Raw genomic sequence first — 8355 nt, forward strand, 5'->3', positions numbered from 1 at the left:
GCCATGTGGGGCACTCCAGAAGTGGATCTATTCGCCATCGCAGAAAACAGCAAATGCCGCGGCTTCGCCTCGAGGGATTACCAGCTGGGGACTCTGGGGAATGCGTTATGGATCAGCTGGTCGAACAGCTTTCTGTACGCTTTTCCACCCATTCCCCTGATTCCAGCGGTGCTCATCAAGCTGGCTCGATCCCGGGCACGGATGATCCTCATTGCGCCGGAATGGCCCAGACAGTGGTGGTTCACGGACCTGCTTCACCGGTCGATACTACCTCATTGGTGGCTGCCGTGTCGGCCAGACCTTCTCACGAAGTTCGGGGGGCAGATGGTGCACCCCAACCTCTCATCGTTGAGTTTGGCGGCATGGCTCATGAGATAGTGCAATATGGCCAATTGAATCTTCCTGAGGATTGCATGGACATATTGAAGGAGGCTAAGAGGCCATCTACTAGGACCTCTTATGCTTACAAATGGAAGAGGTTCTGCATCTGGTGCATGTCTAAGAACTATGATCCGACGACCTGCAAGGAGGATGCTATCCTTCCATAACTTCTGCATCTAGCTCAGTCTGGCCTTAATTTTCATTCCATTAAGGTTCATCTAGCTGCATTGACTGCTTACAGAAAATGCCCTTCACAGACATCCTTCCATATTCCTGTGACTAAGGATTTTTTTGGAAGGGTTGAAGGTGTTCCCTCCTGTTCGGCTTCCTTCGCCTTCATGGTAACTGAATGTGGTGCTGTCCAGGCTGATGAAGGCACCCTTCGAGCCTATTCATAAGGCTTCACTGCAGAACCTGTCTTGGAAGGGGGCGCTCCTGGTGGCCATTACATCGGCCCGCAGGGTGAGTGAAATTCAGACATTGCGTTGCCAGGAACCTTATACTGTATTTCATGCTGCTAAGGTTGTTATGCGTACTCACCCTAAGTTCCTTACCAAGGTGATTTCTGATTTTCATGTTAATCAGACTATAACTTTACCAACATTTTTCAAGAATCATTCCACTCCAACGGAACGGTCTCTTCATTCCCTGGATGTCAGAAGGGTGTTGAAATTCTATCTGGATAAGACCAAGGATATTCGTAGATCCAACCAGCTGTTTGTCAACTATGGGTCGGTTAGGACTGGTCTGGCGACTTTGAAACAGTCCATCTCTAGGTGGATTGTGTCATGTATCCAGCTCTGTTATCAGAAAGCAAATAAGACCTTAGGGGATAAGCCGAAGGCTCATTCTACCAGGGGCAAAGCAGCTACAACAGATTTGCTTCGAAATGTTCCCATTGCAGAGATCTGCAGGGCGGTCACTTGGAAGTCGGTCCACACCTTTGCTAAGCACTACTGTCTGGACTCGGATGCCAGAGCAGATGCTCAGGTTGGGCAGGCTTCGCTGCGGAATTTGTTCGCACAATAGTGGTGTTGTCTATATTTCTCCACCGCCGGGTTGTTTTTGGATGGGCTTGCCATTCTATTCAGTAGATTATGACTATACACGGAGATCCCCTACTACAGAAGGAGTCGTTTCTTACCTGTAACTCCAGTTCTGTAGTAGGGGTATCTCTCTTATAGTCATAAGTGCCCGCCCTCCTCCCCGGTGGAGAAAATGGTACTGTGATGTATGCTACAGGCCTTGCTTTATGCACCTTCAAAAAGAACTGAAAGTAAAAGGAAGGGGCTGAGCATGCTGGGATACCGATGGTCTCCAGAGAGTTCCTTAAAGGCACGGTATCCCTTTTCCAGACACATAATGGCAGCCTATGGAGGCTTGTCTGTCCTTACCTTCCTCTCTATCATTCCAAGGATTTGGGGAGGGGAGGAAAGTTTCTCTATGGGTGAAACGTGACAGATTGTGTTAAATGTGTTATTGGTGTTATATCCTTGGCATTTCTAGTTGAAGTACTGGACAGTGTAGCCTTGTAGGTACAGGCTGCATTATTGTCTTTAATTTTCTCTTAAGTGTCTATGCAGGACTGCAATGAAGACAGCTTAATAGATTATTTTTGATTGCTCCGGGGTCCACGCACTTGGGCGGGACTATTCACTAGATTATGACTATAACAGAGATACCCCTACTACAGAACTGGAGTTACAGGTAAGAAACTACTTCTTACTTAGTGAGAGAGTTAGTGTGTGAGGTATTGAGTTGGTTATCCTGTTGGTGAGAGAGTTAGTTAGTGAGAGATAGAGTTAAAGATTTAGTGAGTTTGTGAGATAGTGAATTAGTTATTTAGTTAGTGAGAGAGGTAGTCAGTTTTTTAGTTAGTAATTGAGTGAGTCGGTTAGTTATTAAGAGAGTTAGTTAATTATGTATTTATAGAGCTATTGAGTTGGTATGAGAGTAAGTTATTAAGTGAGATCGAGATTGAGATAGTGAGAGATTTAGTTAGAGTGGATTGGCAATGCAATAGCTTAAACTCTCGCAAATGCGAGACCCATTGCATTGCAAATTACTAGCGCCCATGCGGTGCTTTCACATTCATCGTGAGCGTCCATGTGGTGCTTTCACATTCGTGAGAGAGATGGCAGGATGGGGAGAGAGATGGCAGGATGGGCGAGAATGTGAGAGATGGCAGGATGGGCGAGAATGTGAGAGATGGCAGGATGGGCGAGAATGTGAGAGATGGCAGGATGGGCGAGAATGTGAGAGATGGCAGGATGGGCGAGAATGTGAGAGATGGCAGGATGGCAAAGAATGTGAGATGGCAGGATGGGCGAGAATGTGAGAGATGGCAGGATGGGCGAGAATGTGAGAGATGGCAGGATGGCAAAGAATGTGAGAGATGGCAGGATGGCAGAGAGGGTAAGTGAGATGGGAGAGAGGGTAAGTGAGAGGACAGGATGGGGAGAGGATGAGGGAGATGGCAGGATGGGGAGAGGATGAGGGAGATGGCAGGATGGCAAGAGGATGAGGGGAGTTTGCCGGATCGGCAAGAGGATGAGGGAGATGGCAGGATCGGCGAGAGTGTGTGAGATGGCAGGATCGGCGAGAGTGTGTGAGAGATGGCTGGATGGGAGAGAGGGTGAGGAAGATGGCTGGATGGGAGAGAGGGTGAGGGAGATGGCAGGATGGGAGAGAGGGTGAGGGAGATGGCAGGATGTTAGAGAGATGGCAGGATGTTAGAGAGATGGCAGGATGTTAGAGAGATGGCAGGATGTTAGAGAGATGGCAGGATGGGAGAGAGATGGCAGGATGGGAGATAGCGTGAGAGATGGCAGGATGGGAGAGAGGGTGAGAGAGATGGCAGGATGGGAGAGAGGGTGAGAGAGATGGCAGGATGGGAGAGAGAGTAAGGGAGATGGCAGGATGGGAGAGAGAGTGAGGGAGATGGCAGGATGGGAGAGAGCGTGAGGGAGATGGCAGGATGGGAGAGAGCGTGAGGAAGATGGCAGGATGGGAGAGAGCGTGAGGAAGATGGCAGGATGGGAGACAGCGTGAGCGAGATGGCAGGATAGGAGAGAGGTTGTCAGACAAACAGCGAGAGAGTGGGAGGAGCTGCCGGCGGGCAGGAGTTTGGAGAAGCAGTGACGCTTTAGAGGGCGAGGGAAGGAGGGAGAGACGTGATGGGAGGGAGAAACCCCCACGATTACAGACACTTCAGGCGAGAGGGCGCATGAGGATAGCAGAGAGTGACCATGTCAGCTAAGGATGGGAGGGCATGAAAAAAAGGAGATGCTTGCAGAGGTGACAGGGAGAGAAGAAGAGACAGCCATTGGAGAAGGGCCAGAGACAGTGGGTAATGGGTGAGAGAGGCAAAATTGGCCGGGAGAGAGAGCAGTGACGGAAACACAGTTCATTGGACATGAAGTGAAAAGGGTGTATGGTTGGAGGGGGTACTAAATGCGGCTGCTGAGGGGGCGGGGGCGCGAGGTAAAAACCGAGAGAAGAGCTCCAGGTCAGGGTACAGGTGTGGAACAAGAGGAAATTGGGTACAGGCAACATCCATAATAGTGAGTGCACGCGGTCAAACCCTGCCAACCCATCCTGCCCCCAGGCATGAATAATAGACAGGAAGGACCCAGCTGCGGCCCAGCTGCAGCCTGCCCTGGCCACCCACCAGCCCCAGGAGAGGGGCCTGTCTCAGCAGGAAGAGTGATTCACTGCGGCTGGCACAAGTGGGCCTGTGTGCAGCAGCAAGGACAGGCAGAGGGCCCTGCTTGTTTTGGAACAGATGTATTGCATTGAAAAATAACATTTATGAGGGCTTGAACTAGAGCTGAACGAACGCAGCTCAATTTTAAGAAGTCTCATGCTGTCAAATAGACGCAGACAGCACGACGAGGCGCGTCTATGATCGCCGAAATGGTTTGTGAGATGTTTGACCCGAGCATATTTAGTGCCTTGATTGTTACCCTGAAATTATAACAGGGCACTGTACTGACGTATTGTGTAAGTCAGCAAGACTCTCGAGATGATGCTGGCGGGGTGGGGGCTATACGTGAAGGAGGAGGGTGGACATTGACTGCTGGAGAAGGAGGGTAGAAGTTCGAGGTGGAGACAAAGAAGATGGGTGAAAGACCTCCAAGAATGTAGATATGAGCGAGTAGCGGGGACTGGTTCACAAAAAGGTATTAATGGAAATTGGTTACTAGCTTCACCAAACCGTGCTGTAATAAAACCAACCCTTCGAGGAACAGGATCGGACCAGTCTCCACTCTCTCACGCAGTGGAAGGAAATCCACCCCTGCATGGGACTGCAAAGGCGGAATACACGTAAAAGCAGACCATCAAACTCAGGAAGCAATAAACGACATGCATTCAGCAAAGAACAGCTGCAGGGGTAACGTGAATATTCATGACAACTGCTTGCACACACAAACATATAGAGAGGATATGAGCTGACCAGAGCGTTGCAATGATGCAAACTTCCTGGACTACAACAAGCCCGCGAGTGGTGCACGCGTGCTTGGGAGGGCAATCTTCACTTTTCAAGCACTGCCCTCGTGTTTGTGGCGCGCCGCTGCTGGCTCCCGCCAGGTGGATGCCGCCACAAGCACGAGTGCAGTACTTGAAAATGAGCAGAGCGACGGCTAAAGGCCCTCCTATGCAGCGCATGTGTGCTGCATAGGCGAGACCTAAAAATTAGTGAGAGCAGGGGTAACAGCCCTTCTGGCCTTGACCTGGATATTCACCTAAAAAAAAAACACGAAAAACTTGAAAGAATGAGCAACATACTGATGGTCAACAAGACCTCTTACCCCTCCAGCAGTGTGCCTCTCAATGGCACAATTCATAATGGAACACCATGCCTGGGGGACAAAAACACCAACAGAAACAGCAGTTGGATCTGTAGCTCACTCGAAGCCGGGCTTAGAAGGTCAAGACCTAATAAATATTTGGGGTCACCCCAAAGGAGAAATCCATGCTCCTTTCAGCCCAAAATGTTCCTTCTTTAAAGACCCCGGAACAGCAATATTTTCTAAAAGCGTAACTATAAAAGGGCTGCAAACTCCACTTCAACCAGGGAGATTTGATCTAACCTTACAGCCCCCAACTAAACCAACCAACTCACTAATCCACTCAAATGGAAAACTGCAACAATATCAACGGAAATAACCGCACAGACTCGACTACTACTTGACAAAACTTCGAAGTAATGTTAAAAGTTGACGATACTAACGGGTCAGGCAAAGATGCAGATCATGGCAGTGGCTGTCTTGACGCTCAAAAAAGGCACAATGGGAATGAGCGAGCGCAGGAGCTGCAGGATTGCCTAGTGGGCAGCTCACATAATGCTCAAAACTCCTTAGTCTTTGAAACCTGCCAAGCCTGCTACTGAGCGCAACCCTGAGGCAGTTATCTCAAAACCGCTTCCGCAAGGGGGGGGTCAAAAACTGGCCTAGACCCCAAGCTCCATCAAGTTCCCTACCTGGCAGCAGGGAGTCATTTTGCCACAGATACTTTAAAATGACACACAACTCATTCTTTCCCTCACAAGACGTCCAGTACCCGGATCAATTTCAGTGTCCGCAAGGCTAAAATCTGTCTAAAGCTGAAGACTGAAATTGTGATTTTGGGAAAAGCAAGTCCCTGTGGGACTCCATCTGGCGGCCATCAGAGCTAGGACTGACTCCAACCCCCACCCCACCACAACCCACATCAATAAGCTTGAGACAATCATCGACCGTAAACTCGACATGACTGGCCGAGTTCAAGCCTCATGTTTCTACACCCTGAATATGCAGAATTAGATTTTCGAATTACTCCCATTCAGCACGTGGCAAACCAATGCATGTCATGGTCACAATCAAGCTGGACTACCCTATGTTATGATCAGCCAAAACGCTTACCAGAAGGCTGAAGACCATTTAGAACTCAGTGGCCAGAACCACTCTCAACCTCCCACAGCGCACTTGCATCACACCACATCTGAAGAAGCACTACTGGCTCCCCATTCACAAACTAGCACAATTCAGACTTTTCACCCACATGTTCAAGGCACTAAATAGCACTGGACCAGCATACCTCAGCAGTTGCATCTGGTTTCACAAAGCTTACAGACACCTCCACTGAGCCAGACACCTACTTTCACAGTTCCTTTGCAAACGGAAATCCAGATCTGGAAGTCTAGCTTTCTCATACATTAATTTAAAAGCTTAGAACAACCGGCTGCTGCTACACATGAGCCTCCTCTCATTCAATTGCGAAGAAGCTGAACATTAGGCATTACCAGGGCCTAGTGGGACTACTTGAAAAACCTAGTCTCACCTGCTCAGCACCAGGATACCCTCCCGGGTTATAGTGCACTCTACAAATCTGCATAACGTAACACGTTTTGGTTAGAAAATACTTGAAAAAATAAAAACATTGTTTTAACAGATATTAAAAATCCAATTCAATGGTGAGGTCAAATTATTGATAAGTATTAAGGAAAACTTAAAAGTTGCTTTTCCCTCTCCCTGATGCCTCTAGATGCCCATTTGGATTTGCTCTTGCACTTCTGCCAGCAAAGAATTGGGCTCAAATACGCCTAGGTCCTGGTGTACTGTGACCCTTGACGATCAGCATTTTATACTTCTTGGTGCTTTTCTTGCATGAAAACTCTAAAAAAAGAAAAAAAGAAAATGAATCTCTGGTTCCCCATATTGGTGTTTTGTTAATTAAATTTAACAGAATTTTTTTGAGTTCGGTTTGGGTTATTTCTTTTGCATAAGCACTTTATACATTGCCTGTAAGTGAAGCCTGTCTTTGCTGTGTCCTAACTACCGGGGGATTGAACTCCGGCTTATATAATACGTTTTGCAGTGTGAATCCTTTTCTGGAATCCGATGCTATGCATTATTCCGCGATCTAGTGCATACGTCCGAATTGTCTCCACCCCCTCCCATGGTAGTCTACCACCATTTAGTGGTATGCCTGAACCTTGTACGACATGAGACAGTGCCCCGAATGTTCCTTTGCCTAGTCGTCTTCAGGTTCTTTTTTCCTTTGTTGGTCTGGAAGTAACAGAGGAGCTCTGAAAGTTTTTGGAAAAACACTTGGTTTTTAAGAAAATCAACTGAATCGTCGAAGACTACGATAAATGGATGACAAGCGAGGGAAAGGTGCCCTTCTCTTTCTCCCGACGGGGGATCATGCTGGAACCAATCACTGGTCGAAGAATGAAGGCAGGTAGGGGATATGAAAAATACCACCTTTAAATTCTGCCACCACAAGGTTTTACAGAGAGACCTTTGTCTCCTGAAGGACCATCTAGACATATGCGAGGCCTTCGCCGCGTTCGTACCAAAGACCTTAAGGGTATGCCAAAGAATGAGGCTAGAGCACTACACCATGGCCATCCAGAGATCACAGGTATCATTGAAGCAACTCTGCCTGTCCAGCGATGACGGATGTTGAGGCTGCTGAAATAGTCCATGGCGCAGAGTCGGATGTGAAAACATACACAACTAATGAAGAGAGGAAACTGGTGGCGAAGAAGTCGGCAAAAGATGCCGAAAAGAACACACATAAGGTAATCATGCAGTTAAAAGGCTCTGAGCCTAAACCCTCAGACAAAGTTGCAGAAGACAGCCTTGGCACCATAGCAAATGTTGACCAAAGATCAGCTGAAATCCAAAGTGGCCCTTGGATCCTGACCGGGGGGATACCGATGCATGCAAAGCGCTGTAGAAGCCCTCAACTATCCAATCCACTTGAGAGGGAGCGAAAGAAAAAAAGCAGCTAATGGCGGTGGCAGAAGAGTCAACACCCAAGAAAAGACCTTCACTGGCACTTGACACCGAAAAGAAGGTGCAGCAGGTTGAAAAGAAGAGAAGGTTCCAGGCTGAAATGGTATCACTCCTGCAAAGAAAGGAATTTGACTCATGGGAATTTCGGATCCCAGCGGAACTTTCGATTGCCTTCGACATGGAAGACGAA

The sequence above is a fragment of the Lissotriton helveticus genome, chromosome 2_1, assembly GCF_964261635.1.
Source record: "Lissotriton helveticus chromosome 2_1, aLisHel1.1, whole genome shotgun sequence".
In the NCBI taxonomy this organism is placed as follows: Eukaryota; Metazoa; Chordata; class Amphibia; order Caudata; family Salamandridae; genus Lissotriton; species Lissotriton helveticus.